The 19342-nt window shown below is 39.7% G+C and overlaps 1 protein-coding gene across 4 annotated transcripts in view; it reads left to right on the top strand.

Moving 5' to 3' along the window:
* KL (klotho) overlaps positions 1–19342 on the top strand; it is a 78788-nt gene that overhangs the window by 7981 nt on the left and 51465 nt on the right. The window lies entirely within an intron of this gene.

The raw sequence follows: 19342 nt of genomic DNA on the forward strand, positions 1-19342 counted from the left end.
GGTCAGATTTCTTCTCAGGACCAACTCCTTGCAGTGGCCCTGGGGTCCTCTAGCTTCTGCTCGACTATTTGCGGCAAGAGGAACCCAGCTCCTCTCAAGTTGCCCACTCGATTTTATCTTTTATATTGATTGGAAACCTGCCTCTGTATGGGACTCACCCGCGGTTGTCTCTGCCTCCATAAATCTCAAAGAATAAAACAAACTGCTTTTTGACGAGACAGCTTTTCAAATATCTGAAAAGGCCACTATGTTCTTCCTAAGTATTTTCTACTTTATTCACACTCATGGCTGCTCCTCCGAGAAGAATTAGAGGGAGCTGGCATTTAGTCAGGGCTCCTTCTTGGGAGACTGCGGTGGGGCAGACAGGAATGTGGTTGAATTCTGAGAAAGCAAATGTGGCTGTTGAGAGGGCTCTTTGTCTTCTGACACTTGAGGAAACGGTGGGGAGGGAGAGGGAAGAGTTGACCTTTCTATCTCCCCAGAGGTGGGTCTTTGAGGAACAGAGCAGAACAGGGATGTCTGTGGGAGCTGCCTGTGTCCATCGCCCTTACCAAGGGGCTGCAGACGGTGGAGATGACTGAGGACACCCAAAGTAGGAAGGGCGTTCTGGGCTCCGCGTTCTGGGAACCAGCTGTGCAGCCGGGGCCAGGTGCAGCAATGCGCAGTTCACGTCATAGGATCAGCGCGTGGAGGGGCCGAAGCTCAGATGGGAGAGGAGGGGAAGGACACGAAGCAGGAGAAGTGAGCCCAGACTCTTTGAAGGCTTCTCTTAAGATTTGATGTGCAGACCAAATTTCAGCTGCCCCAGATGTTCAGGGCACATTTCTTATTCTGGACACCGAATCCTGTCCCTGCCGTCCAAGACTGCATTCGCAGTTTTGGCTGTTAACTTCCTGCGGACTCGGATTAGTTTGTGGTCAGCGAAAACCTCTCAGGCTTTTAAATTTTTCCCCATGTGAATTGCTGTTAAGCCAGACTTCCCTTGTCATCTCCTTTTGTCACTTGTTTTTGAACTTTTAATCGTATTAAATTTCATCCTCAATGTGTAAAGGTGAGAGGAGGATTACCACAGATGGTGGATGCTTCTTAAAAATTGGAAATAACCTGAATATACTAGGGTGATCTGTTAAAGGAATAGCAGTGCACAGGTATAGTGGAATAAATAGTATTCGGCCATTATAAAGTTAATGTACGGTGATTAAAATGTTGCACATGGTATGTTATTAAGAGAAAAATGCCATGTGATATATTATGCTTCTTATGTATCTCTGTTGTGTGAAGAAGTGTGAATAAGTAGAGAGCACTCTATAGCTCTTTAGCTGTGCTGAGCTCTCTTCAGCCACTGTCCTTTCCCCCAGCTTCTTTCGTGGCATGCCCAAGCCTAGATTTGTTATCCCTGCTTTCTGCTCCCATAAAATCCTGTACTGCCCTTCTAATAATACTTCACACATTTTATTGAAATTATTTGTTTGTCTTTCCCCAAAGACCTCAGCTTTGAGATGCTAGGAGTCATGTTTATCTTGCTTTCCATTTATATCCAGAGCATGAATGAAAGAGTGCACTGGCTCCCCCCGCCCCCTCCCCCACAAATGTGAAAGGGAAAAAGAAAAATGTTAACAGTGGGTTATTTCTGGATAGTGCGCTTATGGGTAATTTTTTCTTTCTGATTATCTGGATTTTCTAATTGTTCTATAAGCAAAATGTAATACTTTTGTGATGGAGAAATCGTAAGTGGTGTTTCTGGGAAAAGATGGCTGAGTGAATTTACCCATCTAATTTATTTTCCCTCTTGAAACCCCATTAAACTTTAGTAAAGAAACAGTTAAAGCAAAGAAGGGGGGCGGCAAGGGGAGGGAAGGAGCAAAGGAGGGAAGGGTGAGGGAGAAAGACCCACAGTGATGGAGAGAGCAGAATAGTAACAGAAATTTGGAAGCTGAGAAGCAGGTGGGAGAGTATTCCTGACTCAGCGGATCTGAGCAAGCTGACTGCTGAATTGACTGTGGGAGAAGCCAAGAACCAATCCTACGATTGCAGAATCTTCCAGAGGCTCAGAGAATAGCAAGAGCAGGTACTATGGAACTGGAGGTGAAGGGAGTGGGTGCTTAAAATGAGAATTGGTTGAAAGCTGTGTAAGAAACAACTAGATTTCTGGGTCTCTTCCCCCATTCCCGCCTGTTGGGCATATGCTGCTTCTCCACTCAAGGAGAAAACTCGAAGTGAACTTTCTGGAGAGTATAAAATGGAAAGTGTCTGGACTGAGGGACATCAGGCACAACTGAGGGCATGAGCACCACACTGAAAATAAGGACTAAGTGAACATATGCGACAAGTTTGAGACACCCACCCCTTCCCCAGACCCCTCCTCCACCCCGCTCCCAGCTGTCCTCGCCCACCAGGCTCTTGGAATGTTGGCTGTGTGACTTCTACTCTCCAGGGAGGGACTGGACGTGTCTTCTCCAGGGAGTCTGATGAGCTCATGCGGAAAGACCTAAGATGCTGATCCTAAAGGTTCCACAACAAATGGCAGAGACAGATCACTCCACAGTGAAGCTCAAAATCAACATGCCCCACCCACATGCTCAGACCTTCCAGTCAGGGTTTTTGTTTCTCGTTCTTAAACATGAGTAGACAATCAAGAATCAACAGGATCCGAGGAAAGCCTCTAACTTGAAAGATTGAGACCCACCTAAATAAAGAGGGGAAAAAACTCAACTTTCTGGGGCAAAAACTTGGAGGAAACTGAGAATATATAAGGAGGAAAAAAAGCTAAAAAGAAAAACAGAAGACTCAGTCAAAAGATATTACAAACTTCTAGTTATAAAATAAGTCATGGGATGTAATGTACAGCATGGTGATTATAGTTAATACTGTATTTTGTGTTTGAAATTTGCTAAGGGAGTAGATCTTAAAAGTTCTCACAAGAAAAAAAAAATTGTAACTATGTGTGGTGATGAATGTTAACTAGACAGGTTGTTTCACCCGAGTAAAGTGGGCAAGTAGGAGAAGTTGTGGCCCTGGGTGAGCATGTGCCCCAAGTAATTCTCTGTCAGGAGGGATGAGGTATGGTCCTGCCAGATTCTCTGATTTTAAAAGAAGCTAGAAACTCAGAATTTTGAGTGAAATTTCCTGAATTTTAAAGATTATCTCAAAAAAAAAAAATTTAAGCCTGACAAAGGCCAAACAAATCTGTATGGATTTTGAGTTTATAACCCCCGACCTATAGCATCTGGCTCATCTGAAGCCCTGACAGGAGCGTGACTCCACACCCTCCAGTGTGCCTCGTCCATCACTATCTCCCTGAGGCTCTAGACGGGGGCTGTGGCCTCCCACTGAAGTGGTGAAATTTCCCCAAATTGAATGGTTGCATATGTTGAAGAATGTGGATTTTTGAGCGTGTTCAGATTGGGTAGTGCCAGGGATTAGATCCTGCAATATTAAATAAATAATGGATATTCACTTAAACTTATTTTATTCGATGACATCAGTAGGTCTTTGTCAGATCATTAGACAATCTACTTAATCGCAAAGAATACTCACACCCTACCATATTCCCAGGCCTGAGACTGGAGGCTTGCTTTCTGGAGTAATTGAAAGACAGGGGAGTGGAACTTTGGGGCTACATAGAGCAAAGACAGGAGTGAGACACGGGGATGAACACAGTGGCTCAACTGGAATTGGACCTACAAACTTTCCATCACCTCCCAGCAGCCTGATCACTCTAAGCAGATAGCATCTGTCTCTCCTGGTAGGGGAAGGGAGGGTATTCGGTGCCTTTGAACGGCACCAAAGTAAGGATCTCACCCACTGACATTGGGGGCTGGTCCCCTAATGAAGTGACTGACTTCCTGGCAAATGAGCATAGCTTGCTGCCTATAAAGTGTCCCCATGCCTATAATTTTGACTAGATTTTAAACACTTTTCTCTTAAATATGAATGGACAGCCAAGCATCAAAAGGTATTTGAGGAAAAGTGTCCACCATGAAACAGGGAGAATAAAATAAATACACAGAAAAGCAAACCATGAAAAACACATTATGCAGGAAATTAAATACACACAAACTGAAAAAGGAACAAATCAGAGAATATTTAAAAATTCTTGAACATCAACGTGACTGTTGAAATAAGATGTTTAGTAAAAAGATTGAAAGATATAGGAAAAGAAGTGCCCCCAAAGTAGTACAAAATGACAAAGAAATGGAAATATTAAAGAAAGGGGAAAAAGATTTAAAAGATGAAACATAAAAGTCCAACATCAAACTAATAAGAATTCAGAAAGACAATAAGGAAATGGAGAGCAGGAAATTATTAAAGAAAGAATATAAGAAAATCCTTCAGAACTGAGGAACACAAGCCTTTAGCTTTAAAGATCCTTCTGAATTCCTAGCACAATGAATGCACAGTTATGTAGGGATTTAGAAAGCTTACCTTCTGATATGGTACTGGCACAAAAACAGAAATATAGATCAATGGAACAGGACAGAAAGCCCAGAGATAAACCCACACACATACGGTCACCTTATCTTTGGTAAAGGAGGAAAGAATATACAATGGAGAAAAGGCAGCCTCTTCAATAAGTGGTGCTGGAAAAAATGGACAGCTACATGTAAAACAATGAAATTAGAACACTCCCTAACACCATACACAAAAATAAACTCAAAATGCATTAAAGACCTAAATGTAAGCAAGATCCTTTTTGACCCACCTCCTAGAGAAATGGAAATAAAAACAAGAATAAACAAATGGGACCTAATGAAACTTAAAAAAGCTTTTGCACAGACCATAAAGAAGACGAAAAGACAACCCTCAGAATGGGAGAAAATATTTGCCAACAAAGCAACTGACAAAGGATTAATCTCCAAAATACACAAGCAACTCATGCAGCTCAATATCAAAAAAAAACCCAATCCAAAAATGGGCAGAAGACCTAAATAGACATTTCTCCAGAGAAGATATACAGATGGCCAACAAACACGTGAAAGGATGCTCAACATCACTAATCATTAGAGAAATGCAAATCAAAGCTACAATGAGGTATCACCTCATACCGGTCAGAATGGACATTATCAGAAAATCTACAAGCAATAAATGCAGGAGAGGGTGTGGAGAAAATGGAACATTCTTGCACTGTTGGTGGAAATGTAAATTGATACAGTCACTATGGAGGACAGTATGGAGGTTCCTTAAAAAACTAAAAATAGAACTATCATACGACCCAGCAATCCCACTACCGGGCATATACCCTGAGAAAACCATAATTCAAAAAGAGTCATGTACCACAATGTTCATTTTAGTTCTATTTACAATATCCAGGCCATGGAAGCAACCTAAGTGTCCATCGACAGATGAATGGATAAAGAAGATGTGGCACATATATACAATGGAATATTACTCAGCCATAAAAAGAAATTGAGTTATTTGTAGTGAGGTGGATGGATCTAGAGACTATCATACAGAGTGAAGTAAGTCAGAAAAACAAATACCGTATATTAACACATATACATAGAATCTAAAAAAAAAAAAAGCTTCTGATGAACCTAGGGGCAGAAGAGGAATAAAGACACAGACGTAGAGAATGGACTTGAGGACACGGGGAGCAGGAAGGCTAAGCTGGGACAAAGTGAGAGAGTGGCATGGACATATATACACTACCAAATGTAAAATAGCTAGTGGGAAGCAGCCGCATAGCACAGGGAGATCAGCTCGGTGCTTTGTGACCACCTAGAGGGATGGGATAGGGAGGGTGGGAAGGAGATGCAAGAGGGAAGGGATATGGGTATAGATGTATACATATAGCTGATTCACTTTGTTATACAGCAGAAACTAACACACCATTGTAAAGCAATTATACTCTAATAAAGATGTTAAAAAAAAATAAATCCTACCTTCTGTGTAATCTTTCCTAAGAAGCTAATGGAAGGCATGCACCAACAAAATTACAGAGTAAATAAACGGGGAGAAAACAGATGTAGAAAAGTATAGCTATAATCCATAAGAAATAAAGAAAAATTCTAGGACGAGAGCAGTTCTAGACAGCATCTCGTCCAGATGGAACCAGGAGGATGGAAGAATCTAGCAGAGAAGGGAGAGCTCTAAGTAAAAAAGTAGACTCAATAGAATAGAGGGTAGTGAATATGATGGAGAATCACGAAAACATTAAAACACGTAGGAAGTATTACACAAGTTTAATAGTGAGGTGATGATTTATTCAAGGGAAAATAAAAAGCTGTACAAAAAAAGAAATATTATAGTGTCCTATTTGGCTCTCCAGTGAACAATATTTATATGAGAACCTCGATGCGACTATTGGTTAATGATTTGAATAAGAACAGACATTTGGGAGAATGAGGCAAGAAAATTGAGGGGTGTGAGAGAGCTAACTCTTCATTATGTTGAATTATTAAATGTTGGAAGAAGCATATTATTTAGAAATATGGTAGTAATTACTGGAAGAAACAGCTAAAAGTTAACTGTAGTTGTCTGCAGGGAGCAGAAGTGGGAGTTTGAGAAGGCCTGGGGAAGATGCTTACTGTTTTTCATAAGCCTTTGATTTTAAACTACATTAATGAGTTTATTTAATTAAAAATAATTTTGAAAAAGCCTGTACCACTGAATAATGCTTTAAAGTTTCTGAAATGCTTTTGTGTATTTTGGGGGGCCGGTAAAATAGTTGAGAGGCTCAGATTTTAGGGATCTAAACTGCCAAGGGATCAAACTGGGATCAGAACCCAGGTTTTCTAGCCATCTTACCACTGGGCGTATACCCTGAGAAAACCATAATTCAAAAAGATATATGCACCCCAATGTTCATTGCAGCACTATTTGCAATAGCCAGGACATGGAAGCAACCTAAGTGTCCATCGACAGATGAATAGATAAAGAAGATGTGGTACATATATATACAAAGGAATATTACTCAGCCATAAAAAGAAATGAAATTGAGTTATTTGTAGTGAGGTGGATAGACCTAGAGACTGTCATACAGAGTGAAGTAAGTCAGAAAGAGAAAAACCAATATTGTATATTAACACATATATGGGGAATGTAGAAAAATAGTGCAGATGAACGTATTTCCAGGGCAGGAATGGACGTAGATGTAGAGAATGGACATGTGGACACAGCGGGGGAAGGGCAGGGTGGGATGAATTGGGAGATTGGGACTGACATACATACACTACTATGTATAAAATAGATAACTAATGAGAACATGCTGTATAGCACAGGGAACTCTACTCAGTGCTCTGTGGTGACCTAAATGGGAAGGAAATCCAAAAAAGGGGATATATGTATACGTATAGCTGATTCACTTCGCTGTACAGCAGAAACTAACACAACATTGTAAAGCAACTCTATTCCAATTAAAAAAAAAAAGAGCCCAGCTTTTCTGAACCCCTGGTTGCAGTGCTCACTGCCTTACTGCATGCTGTCTTTAGCCCACAGTTTTCATTTGTGTGTGTGCTGGTGAATGTCTAGACCAAGGGTAGGTTCCCTCCTTGTCACATCGGTGCTCAGAAATGGAGGTGTCACGAGTGTACCTGGGTTGTGATCTCTGCATATTCCCCCATAATAACTTGCCCGTTGTGTAAATATTTGCTTGGTGGAGTAATGATTCCACGATAACTCAAATAGTAGTCATGAAAAAGGCACATTTCAATTCAGAGCTCTCATTTTTTTTCTTCTACATGAGTCTCATTTCTGAAAAATTAAAGAAACCAAACAATCTTTCATGAGGAGTTACAGCAGAAACCGTGTGTGGATGTTTCCTGGTGTTTATTGCTACTCTGTGAGAAATAAGATGGGGGAACGAAAACCGCGTCATTCACAATTTGATTAAAAAGCTTTTCTTCTTTTTTTTCTTTTCCTTTCATGTTTAAGCCTTGCAGTTTTGAATTTTCCCTTTCTTCATAAAGGAGGACAGGTCAAGCAGCTATGATTCCAGTTCCCCATTCTGGAAACACCCTCACAGCTGTTTAATACATTTGGCCTCAACTCAACCCCCTGTCCCCTCACTCACTGCCTTTCAGCCACAGGAAGGGCTTGCTGTTGTGCCTTGGGGCCCTTTTTTCTGGTTCTTCTCTCTGCCTGGAATGTTCTCCCCACCCCACTGTACCCCCAGATCCACAGCTCCCTCACCTCCTTTAAGCCTATGCTCAAAAGACACGTTCTCAAATGAGGCACATCCTGAACACCCCATTTAAAATGCTTCTCCCAGCACCCCAGACTTAGTGGGAGTAGAGGACCCCTTCCTGGCTCAAGAAGCACTTTCTGGGGGCCTGGAGAAGAGAGGAGTTCACCGAGTTCATAGGTACTGCAGATGAAATGTGTGAACACGACTTTCTTGGGTTTGGTTTTTAGCTTCAGAATAGAAGACCCTAGAAGAGCAATTAAAAAACCAAACAAAAACAAACACACAGCCTCTGGCGTAATAGTGGCTATTGAAAAGGCAGCCTTCGATTCCTTATGCAACCCCCAGACAAAAGCTCATTCTTTGGATTTAGTAGTTGCTCAACACTGCAGGGCCAAGAGGCTTATGCGTGTTAATTAACACCCTTGATGAACATTTGTAAATGAGTCCCACCAAAGCCCAAGCTGACCAGCTTTTTTTGTGGTAAAGAATAATCTTCAGGGATTATTTAAGATCACAAAAGGAGGCTAAGGAAAAATGTTCCTAGACTTGGAAATGGGGCAGAAGGATTACTGACGTCCTTCTGAGCAGCTGCCTGGGTTAATCCTATTCTCTGATTCTGACTCTCTGTGGGTGCAGAAGGGAGTGTGTCTTTTTTAGATTCGTTGTTTACTGTGGATCAGGGTATTTTAAGTTCTATAAGGGTAGATGTTAATGGAAATGATTCTTGCCTAATAGGAGCACATACGGATTTTGTCCTACGGAGATGGAAAATGAAAAGATTAAAACTACGGCATATTCAATGAAAGGAAAATAAAGACTCCTGTGAGTGCTACCAAAAGCAATGGCATCTCCTCTCCTTGGCACCCAGGGCTCCCTTATTTTGTTCCCTTATTTTCACACCACTTACCATCTTTTAACATGCTTTTTAGTTCACGTTTGTTATGTTTGTTGTTTTTTTCTTCTCTCCTCCTACTGAGATGGAAGTTCCATGAGGGCAGAGGTTTTTGTCTGACTTGTTCACTATTGGATCCCTAAGCGCCAGAACTGGGCCAAGCCTATAGTAGGTGCTCAATAAATACTTGCAGAATGAAAATAGCCCTTAACATCGATCACTGACTTTCAAACTTTTCTGACCTTGACCCTGACAGTAAGAAAGGCATCTTATGTGTTGACACATACACAACAGAAGTCTCACAAAACAATACTTACCCTTATGACATGTGGTGCACTCTGAATAGAATTAGTTCTATTTTATTTCCATTTTCAAAATTTCTGTGGCTATACATAACTCGATTTCACAGCTAGAATCTGTGGTGTGAAAAACTTTGACTTAAGACCATGTAGAGACTGCTACCACATAAGGCAAATGGGAAAAGGGGGGGAAAGAGGGGCAAGCAGATTACTTTCTATTATAGGCTATTCCATAAAACATATTTCCTATTCCTGTAATCTTATCCTGTCTGACAACGTAGAAGACCTCACACATCCACATGTCACTTTTCCTTTACGCGAAAAGTGTTCTCTCTTGCAAGGGAAATTGAGTTATTTCCAAAGCAAAGAGCTATGAATGAGCCTGGGAACTGAGAAATGATCTTAAAGTCTCAGAGTCAGTTGGTTGGCATCTGCTGTTGATAAGTCAAAGCAGGAGAATTAGGTGAGGAGGCAGAAGTAAACATTTAGAAAGTAAAGGTGACTGTTATGGAAGAAAAACACTTTTCTCAATTTTGTTGAAGTCAAAGAGTAGCCGTTTCATGAGGGTATTACAGAATTACTTTGGCAATTACAGTGATAGATGTTTACTGGAAAGAGCCTGGTTGACTGATGAAACTTAGGATGCTTTGGCTGATCTTGGGAATACATCCTTTATCTGAGTCCTTTATCTTCTTGTCGCTTTTTCTCATCTAGCCTGATGTCTCCCTCCCTGTTCCTGTCTCGGCTCTCATTTTGTTGCTATTAGAAAAACAGGTGCAAAAACCAGGAATTGGAACCCCTCTGTGTCTCCAATAACGTTGTGATTAATGAACCAGATGGATTCTGGTCACAAGCCAGATATTTTGTTAACAACCTAGCATCAGTGATTTGGAAGGATTTTCATAGCAGCATGATTTAGTATTAAATAGAATGATTTAACTGATGTTGATTAGTCCTGTACAGATAAATTAATGAGGCAAGAAACCTAATCTCTGATTTATTGATGTATTTACCAAGAGTGAGTTATGAAATAATTTTTACTTCATTTGAAGGAACTTTTTATTCATAAATGAATGAGTAAGGCCTTTTATGTAACCTACTTTGGAAAAATCCAGACAAAATGATCATAAGTAACAAAACTACACCATGATTTTAAAAAAATCTACCTTGATCTGTATCTTACCTAGTTGTAAAAGCATTCCTTTGAGTGAGTTCTTATAGAATCTCAAACTTGGTTATATGTGTATTAGGAATTCTATATTTGCAAATGACCAACCTCAACTAAAACTTGGTTAAAGAGGAAAAGGGACTTTATTAGAAGGACACTGGGGTGGGTCACAGAATTGGCGAAGAGCTCCAATGACTTTGGGAATAGGACTTGCAAATCACCATTCCCTTTGAGGAGGGCAGTCTTTCTCTCTCACTACACACATGCGCATGTGAGGGCGCTTTCCAGTAATCATCACCTTTGTCCAGGACCTTAATCATAACTACATTTTGGCAGTAGCGTTCCAACTTGCAGCATCCAGTTGTTCACATTTTAATCCATTCTGCAAGAGATGATTTTGATTGTATGATTTTGATCCTCATTGTCTCAGAAGTTTATGCTCACCTGTTATGATCTGTTCTATCAAATCCAAATAATTTTGCATTCAAAAGTTTTCATATTCTGGTCCCACACTTTCTATTGTAAACTTATATGCCAAAAGCCACAAAGTTTTAAACGCTTTCTCTAATTAGGCTAGTGTCATTATTTTCACAACACTGAATACATTCTTATGTCTGTGCCTTTAATCATAATTTCCATGCTTAGATACTCCACTGCCCTCCCCAAGCACCAGCCACATTCCACTATGAGGATATTTTAGTTGCTTGTTGCGCCTACACCACTCACCCCAAATGTGGCCCAGGCTAGAAAAGAGATCCTAGTTGTTTGGCTTAATACATGGATCTTAGAGTTTTGGGGTGAATTCCAGATGATCTGATGAACTACAACTTGGTCAAAAACATTTTGATGGAGAATAATGTAATGAACGGGATCATTTGGTCAAAAATAAATCTCAGTTACTAGACTTTCTGTATTAATAATTTTGTTTTTCTGTGAATCTTTTAAGCATTCCTAACTTTTTTTCCCCCAGAAATTATGAGGCTAAAATGTAAGAAACTGTTCTTCCATGTTTGTGAAATTTTGGAGCAACTGAAATGTGTGACAATAGGAGATTAGTAAATCAATAAGTAATTGTTGGATGGTGTGAGATAGAATTAGTTGGAACAATCCAAGTCATCCATCTTTGTGCAAAACATGAAAACATAGCTAAACAAGCGGGACAGACATCATCAGTTTAGAAAATAATCTAGTAAATAGTTTGAAGCAGAAAATTCCCCAAACTTGAAAATTTCAGTTACTTTTATTATTTATTTTATTTTTCTTATTAGAAAAGCAATGCATGCATGCTTATTACATAAAAGTTAGAAAATCAGAATAGCAGAACAGCATTAAAAAATGGCCATAGTCCCACTCAATAGAGATGACAACAATTATCCCCTTGGTACAAATTCTTCAAAATCCTGTCTTATGTATATTTATTTTATAGATGTGCATATGATTCCATAAATTAGGTAATACTGCTTATGATTTGACTGTAGCTAACTATAATTTATTAAAGTGATTGATTTGTAGCCAACGATTAATGTGTTCCATTTAACCCCTAATTTGTGAGTTATTTCAACTAATCCCTATTGTTGGCCTTTTAGATTTGTTTCAAGTAATCTAAGAGCTATGACTGGCACATAGTAGCTACTCAATAAATGTTTGACTAAAAGAATAAGTAAATGAATAATCTCATGTTGTTGGATGTTCAGATTGTTTCAAGTCAACTCTGTTGTTGATGGAGAGTGTACAGTCTTGATGAAGAGCTGCCAGTTTATGAAGAAGCATGACATCTACCCCAGCTGTATTTGTGCAGAGGGCAATGGGAAAGGGATGTCTACTCTGTCTGGGGAGCCAAACAAGCCTTCACAGGGGAGATGAGAGTGGAGGTGAATTTGGAAGGAGAGAGAATTTTTCAGAGAATAACTGGGGAAAATAGCAGTAAGAGGAAGCAGGATTAATTAGGGACTCCTTCTTGGAAGAGGCAAGTGTAAACAGAAGGCAGGGAGGGATAGAGATGATAGAGGAAAAGTAGAATGTCATTACAGAGTTGATAGGTTGTCATCCAAGGTACGTACAGGCTTGGGTGAGGGGTAACAAGAAGTTGACCTGACAGTAGCAAAAGAGCAGGGTTGGGGAGCGATGAGATATACATTGATAGGAAATTGTTAATTTGTGGGAGGCTGTAAGGCTTGGTGATCGAGCTAGAAATTCTACTTATTTAATTGGCTAAGAAGTACAAAATAAAGTCAAGCAAGCCCAGCTGCTGCCTAAGTCCATGATTTTTCTGACTGGGTATCAGCGAGGGTGGACATAAGGCCCTGGGCATAGGTTGGGGCCTGGGTGATAGAGGCAGGTCCCAGGCAACTTTTGAGGAACTGCACACAGAGATTACTGGTTATTTTTGTAGATAAAAGTCATAGGGGCCTATTTTTTTGAAATTATTTATGTGCTCTATTAGGTGGTTGTTTTGGGGGAGGATGCTTGAAATTCTTTCTGAAGGAACTTTAGTTTACAATCCATGGGGCTGTGCTGATAGAAATAAGAGGAATAATTCGGCCTACAGTCATGAAATTTAGGCTAGTTGGTGTACTTGTGTAACAGCCCAGGGCAGCAGTGACTTTTAAGAAAGTCCCTAGATGTGTAATCATGATACTATTCTTGAACTTGTGGTAACAGGATGCCAAAGGGGAAAAAAACTTTCCAGTGCTCTCTGAAATTTATCTAGTCCTTCGACCTTTCTCAGAAGAGTGCACCTTTATTTTACAACTAAAACAATATCTTGAGGGCTCTTTTTGGGTAGGGAGTAGACACAAATTAGCCGTTTGAATGTTATTCTGTTTATGGGCTGCATTTCAGTTCTTTTACCATTGGTCTCAGTCCATTTAATTAAGATTATTTGTAGGATTAAATTAATCCTTTAAGAATTATTCCATTTCAAGTTTTTTAAAAATCTAAAGAATGATTTAAAAAAAAGTGACCCATTCACTATCACCTCTGAAATACATTTGAATGTTTAGTACTGTCCATGTCTTTTCCAACTTCAGACTCAGTTACCCAGCTGCCAACCAGGCATCTTCATTGGGATGCCAAACCCATGACCTAAACAGAACTTGATCGCTTCCCTTCCCCAGTCCCTTATTTTTTGCTTTCTCTGTTGTCCTTGATTCTTCCCCTCACAAGTCATATGTAACATCCAATTCATCAGCAAGTTCTACTGATTCCACCTTCAATGATAGCCTAAATCTGGCCCCTTCTCACTATCTCCTTTGGTCCAAACCAAACTCATCTTTTGCCTGGACCATTGCAACAGCTCCCTAACTGGTCTTCTTGCTCCCATCTTGCCCTTCTAGAGTCTGTTCACCACACAACAGCCAGTCATCTTTTAAAAATCATAAATCAAGTGACATTACCACCACACTTGATAATAGACATAAATGGCCAGTCACAATTCTAAGTGCTTTCCATATATTAACTTATTCAATCGTCATAAAGATGTGAACATAAGGTGCTATTGTTATCCCTATTTTCCAGATGAGGAAACAGAGGCACAGAGAGTTAGATTATGTGTCCAAAGTCACACAGCTAATAAGAGTACAGATTTAGAACAGTCTGAGTGACTGTTGTGGTTTTGGTTTGTATTTCCCTATTGATATTGGTGTTGAGCACCTTTCCATGTGCTTATTGAGCATTGGTGTGGATGCTCTAGTGAAATGTCTGTTCAAATTTTTTGTTCATGGTGGGGAGGGGGGTGGTTTCTTTTTTATTATCGATTGGTAGGAATAGTGTATTTACTTGGATATAACTCTTTTGTCATTTACATATTTTTAATATTTCCCCTCAGTGTTTTTGTCTTTTCTTTTTGTTAACTTTTGATGAGCAGATTTCAATCTTGATGATATCCAGTTTATCAGTTTTTTTCTTCTATGATTAATGCTTTCTGTGTTCTAAGAAATCTTTTCCTACTCCAAAATCAAGAGGCTATGTTTTGTTCCACAAGCTTTATAGTTTTAGCTTTTACATTTGGATCTATGAGTTATCTCATATGAATTTTTATGCACAGTGTAAGGTTGAGTTCATTTTTCTCCATATATTTTCACAATTGTTGCAGGAGAATTTGTTGAAAAGTCTCTCCTTTTGCCATATAAGTGCCTTGGTACATTTGTTGGAAATCAGCTGGCCATGGGCTTTAAAAAGTCTCTATTCTTCTCCTTTGATCTATTTGTCTATCCTTATGTCAATATCACACTGTATTGACTATTATGCTTCGACTTTGTTCTTCCTTTTGCAGAGTATTTTAACTGTTCTAGGTGCTTTGAATTATCATATACATTTTAGAATCAATTTATTAATTTCCACAAAAATTGTATTGGGATTTTGGGTGGGATGGTGTTGAACCTAGAGATCAACTCAGGGAGAACAGATAATTTAACAAGGTTGAGTCTTACAGTCCATAAAAGTGGCATCCCTCTCACATATACATTATTGATACTATGTATAAAATAGACAAGTGATGGGAATACACTGAACATAGCACAGGGAACTCTACCTAATGCACTGTGGTAACTTAAATGAGAGGGAAGTCCAAAAGGGAGGGGATATCTGTATATGTCTGGCTGATTCATTTTGTTGTGCGGTGGAGGCTAAAACAACATTGTAAAGCAACATACTCCAATAAAAATTAATAAAAAATGGTATTTCTTTCCATTTATTTAGGTCTTCTTTAATTTCTTTTAGTACTGTTTTATGTAGTCGGTTTGCACATCTTTTGTGAAATTATTCCTAAGTATTTTATGGTTTCAGTGCTATTGGAAGTGGTATTGTATTTAAAATTTATTTTCCAAATGCTTGTTGCTCATATATTAAAATACAATTGAGTTTTGTATCTTGACAGTGTATTCTGGTAACTTGCTAAATTCACTTATTAATTCTAATTAGGGTTTTTATTTTTTTTTAGATTCCTTAGGGTTTCTATATAGTTAATCGTGTTTTATATGAATGAGTTATTTTCTCTTCTTTCCAATCAACATGACTTCATTTCTTTGATTTGCCTTACTACACTGGCTAGGACCTCCAGTATAGTGTAAATAAAAGTTGTGAGAGTGGTTAAGTTTATTTCTAAGTATTTTATTCTTTTTGTATCTATTATAAATGGAATTATTTTCTTAATTTCCTCTTTGGATTATTCATTGATATTGTATAGAAATACAACTGATTTTTTTTTTTTTTTTTGCGGTACGCGGGCCTCTCACTGTTGTGGCCTCTCCCGTTGCGGAGCACAGGCTCCAGACGCGCAGGCCCAGCAGCCATGGTTCACGGGCCTAGCCGCTCTGCGGCACGTGGGATCTTCCCAGACCGGGGCACGAACCTGTGTCCCCTGCATCGGCAGGCGGACTCTCAACCACTGCGCCACCAGGGAAGCCCAATACAACTGATTTTTGAATGTTGATATCATATCCTACAATTTGCTGAACTCACTTATTAGCTCTAATAATTTTTTTGTGTGTGTGAATTCTTTAGCACAAAAGAATTATGTAGAATCACGTCATTGGTGAATAGAGATAGTTTTACTACTTTCCGACTTCTTTCCTTTTTCTCCCCCTTGCCTAATTACTCTGGTTAGAACTTGCAATGCACTGTTTCTGTCTTGATCCTGATCTTAGGAAAGTCTTTCACCAGTTGAGTATGATGCTAACTGTGGGTTTTTCAGAAATGCCCCTATCACATCACAGTAGTTCCCTTTTATTCCTGTTTTTTTTAGTGTTTTTGTCATGAAATACGTTTGGATTTTGTCAGATGCCGTTTCTGCATTCACTGAGATGATCGTATGGGATTTCCCCTTCTTCATTCCATTAATGCGATGTATTGCATTGATTGATTTTCATATGTTGAACCATCCTTGCATTCCTGGGATAAATCCTACTTGATCATGGTATATACTCCTTTTAGTATGCTGCTGGAATTGTTCTGTCAGTATTTTGTGGAGTTTTTTTGTATCTATACCCATAAGGGCTATTGGTGTGTAGCTTTTTTTTTTCTTCTTGTGATGTCCTTATTTTACAAAAGAGAAATTGAAGCAGAGAAGTCTGTCACTCACAGGTCCTGGAGGAAGTACGTAGCATGCCTTAAGGGACCACATGGGGTGGTTAAGGCAGAGCACAGAGAGAGGGAGAGAGACAGAACCCCGGACTCATGCCTTTAATAGGGTCCGTGTGTGAGTGCTTTGGGGTTCCTGGGCCAGATTGGTCAATTCAAACCAAAGGAGGGGTTTTGGTAAGCCCCACAGGGGTCTTTTGTAAGGGGTGCATAAGGCATATACAGTCTGCGAGGCATGGGAGACCTGTTGATCACAGGGGCTGCTGGGGAGGTCATCTCAGGAACTTACACTTGTCTGTGATTGTGGGCTGCTATCTAGGCAGGGCATGCGCTTGCATGAGGGGCTAGTGTCAGTTTAAGTTCCCTGTAGGACACACAGTTAAACAAAATGTATGCCAAGGCAGAATACCATGAAGTAGCTGGTTAAACTCTTGACAGATGCTTTACCTGCCATGTGGGGGGTCCCTCAGTCCAGTCAGTCGACACATAAAACTAATCATCACACTTTCCAGTGCTACAAATTTATACTGTACTTCTCTAAAATAATTGACCACTTGAAAAACACTTTCACTTATATCATATTTAATCCTTGCAATGTCCCTGAAGGAGAATAGATGCTATTCCCATTTGTTCAAAGAAGTACCTGAGGCTCACACTGGTAACAGAGGATTTGGTATCCAAACTTGAGATTCTTCTAATCCAAACTCCAGGTCGTATCACTATATCACAGCGATGCTATGGGCTGAATTCCTCAGCAGGTGGCGTTTCCTTTACCTGCTGTGTTTTTCTTTTTGTTCTGTTGATCCTTTAGGGAGAGAAGGAATAAGCATTCATGGAGACCCTACCATGTGGAAACTCTGTTAGGTGTTTTGTGTAAAGTATCTCATTTAATCCTTATTACAGCCCTGTGAGAGACAGAGGAAAGTTAGTTTTACCTGCCCTGGTTAAGTTATGTGGTCAAAGGCACACAAAAAAGTGATGGAGCAGGAATTTTATCTGATATCAAACGCCACGTGTGCACTTCCCTATAGCCAGGGTCATTCGTTTCCTTGCCAGACCTCCTCTGAGCCATGTCAGAGTACTCAAGGTTAGAAGAGTGGTCTGTGATTGTAGACAGTTCTACTGTATGGCTCTGACTTCAGCTACCTGCAAAACTGACCCATATCAGGAAGTTCTTGGTTGCTGCCACTTCTCCCTGGCCTCCTGACTCCCCCCTCTTAGTGCTTGTCCTGTAGAGGTATGTCTGTTAGGGTTAGGCCATGACTATCCACGGGCTTCAAATCAGCCAAATTAGCGAAGTCCTCTAGGCTAACATCGTGAGTGCTACAGCGTGGATTTCCCCTTTTCTTTTCTGTTTAACTGTTAACTGGTGAGATTTCTTGTCAGTGGGGAAGGGAGAGATAGGGTGGTGAAGGTGAGGAAGATAGAGAAGGGTGGGGTACATCACAAATCCAGCAGCATAGCACAATCAAGCCTCAGTTTCTTGAATCACATGGGCAAAGGCCACTATTCTTATGATCAATATTGTATTCTCCATTTCCTTCCTAGCATATAGATAGCTGCTTTAGGTCATGAAAAAACACATTCCGTGAAATGAAACCTAGTAGATGTTTACTAAGAAACTAAAAATGAAAGACATGCACTATTTGATTCCACTGAAATATCTGGCTGAACTCATAAGAATGGTGATGAGGCCATTCTTGGACACCTGCACTGAAATGAACTGAGAGCAGAATATTAAGGAACAAGGAAGAGGAAGTTTGGCATATGAGTGCAAGAGCTTCTTCAGGCCCAGGGAGTGGAATGAAAACTGGCATGATCATTGGGAGAATGTGAGTCAAACAGAGAATTAGAATGGAATTTTCCAAGAGAATATATTAGGAGAGCAAAAGGCTGATAAACAGCTCTTGCATTTGGAGAAAAACAGGGGGAGTAAATCAGGAATTCAAAAGTAAAGAAAAACCTAATTCAAGTAAGGGAGGAAAAAAACACTATTCTTTGTAAATAGAAAGGAGACAAATGAAAATAAGATATCAGAAGTCAGCAAGATTTTATGGGAGTCTGAAGTTGATTTAATGGAAGCAAAGCCCATTTCATTGCTGTAGGAAACACCCAGCTGAGTTGCTGATTCACTGTGGACATCTGATCTCTTCAAAGCTGCATTTAGGTGTTTTTGCTCTTGGCTTGTATCTTGTACCCTGCGGGGGTCGGCAGGAAGCCAGCCATGTCCCAGAGTACTGGGTGGTGGGCCAAGATTAGATGTCGGAGTTGGTTCTTTACCGCGCTGATTCTTCTTAGAGAAGAACAAAGATTGTGAGAACATGTGTTAGAATTTTTGTTATGAGACATGAATACAAAATATTAAATTGACTCCAACAATTTAAGTCGACTTGAAAACTCCCGGTCTCTTAGGATAAAAAAATATAATCCTATTTAGAAATTCCTGGTGTAATCACAGATGCGGGATTGATTCTTTTCGCGAAGGCTATTAATTAAAAACTACATAATCCAAAGTCATTTAAGTAGTAAGATATTATAACAAATTCTTATTTCATTAACTTTTCAAAGTATGAATAATAACTACATAGTCAACACAAGAAATTCACGTTTCTCCACTGGCTGCTGAAAACCAGTGGAAGTGATTCCAGTTATGGTTGCAGCTCACTGTGGGCTGACTTACCTCTGGAATTATTTATTGGTTCCAGGTGACTTTTACATTGTGGGGTTAGTCATTAGGTTAGACTTGATGAGAAACAGATACAACTAGAAATGGGGATTCA

This window comes from Tursiops truncatus, chromosome 18 (genome assembly GCF_011762595.2).
Source record: "Tursiops truncatus isolate mTurTru1 chromosome 18, mTurTru1.mat.Y, whole genome shotgun sequence".
Taxonomy (NCBI): domain Eukaryota; kingdom Metazoa; phylum Chordata; class Mammalia; order Artiodactyla; family Delphinidae; genus Tursiops; species Tursiops truncatus.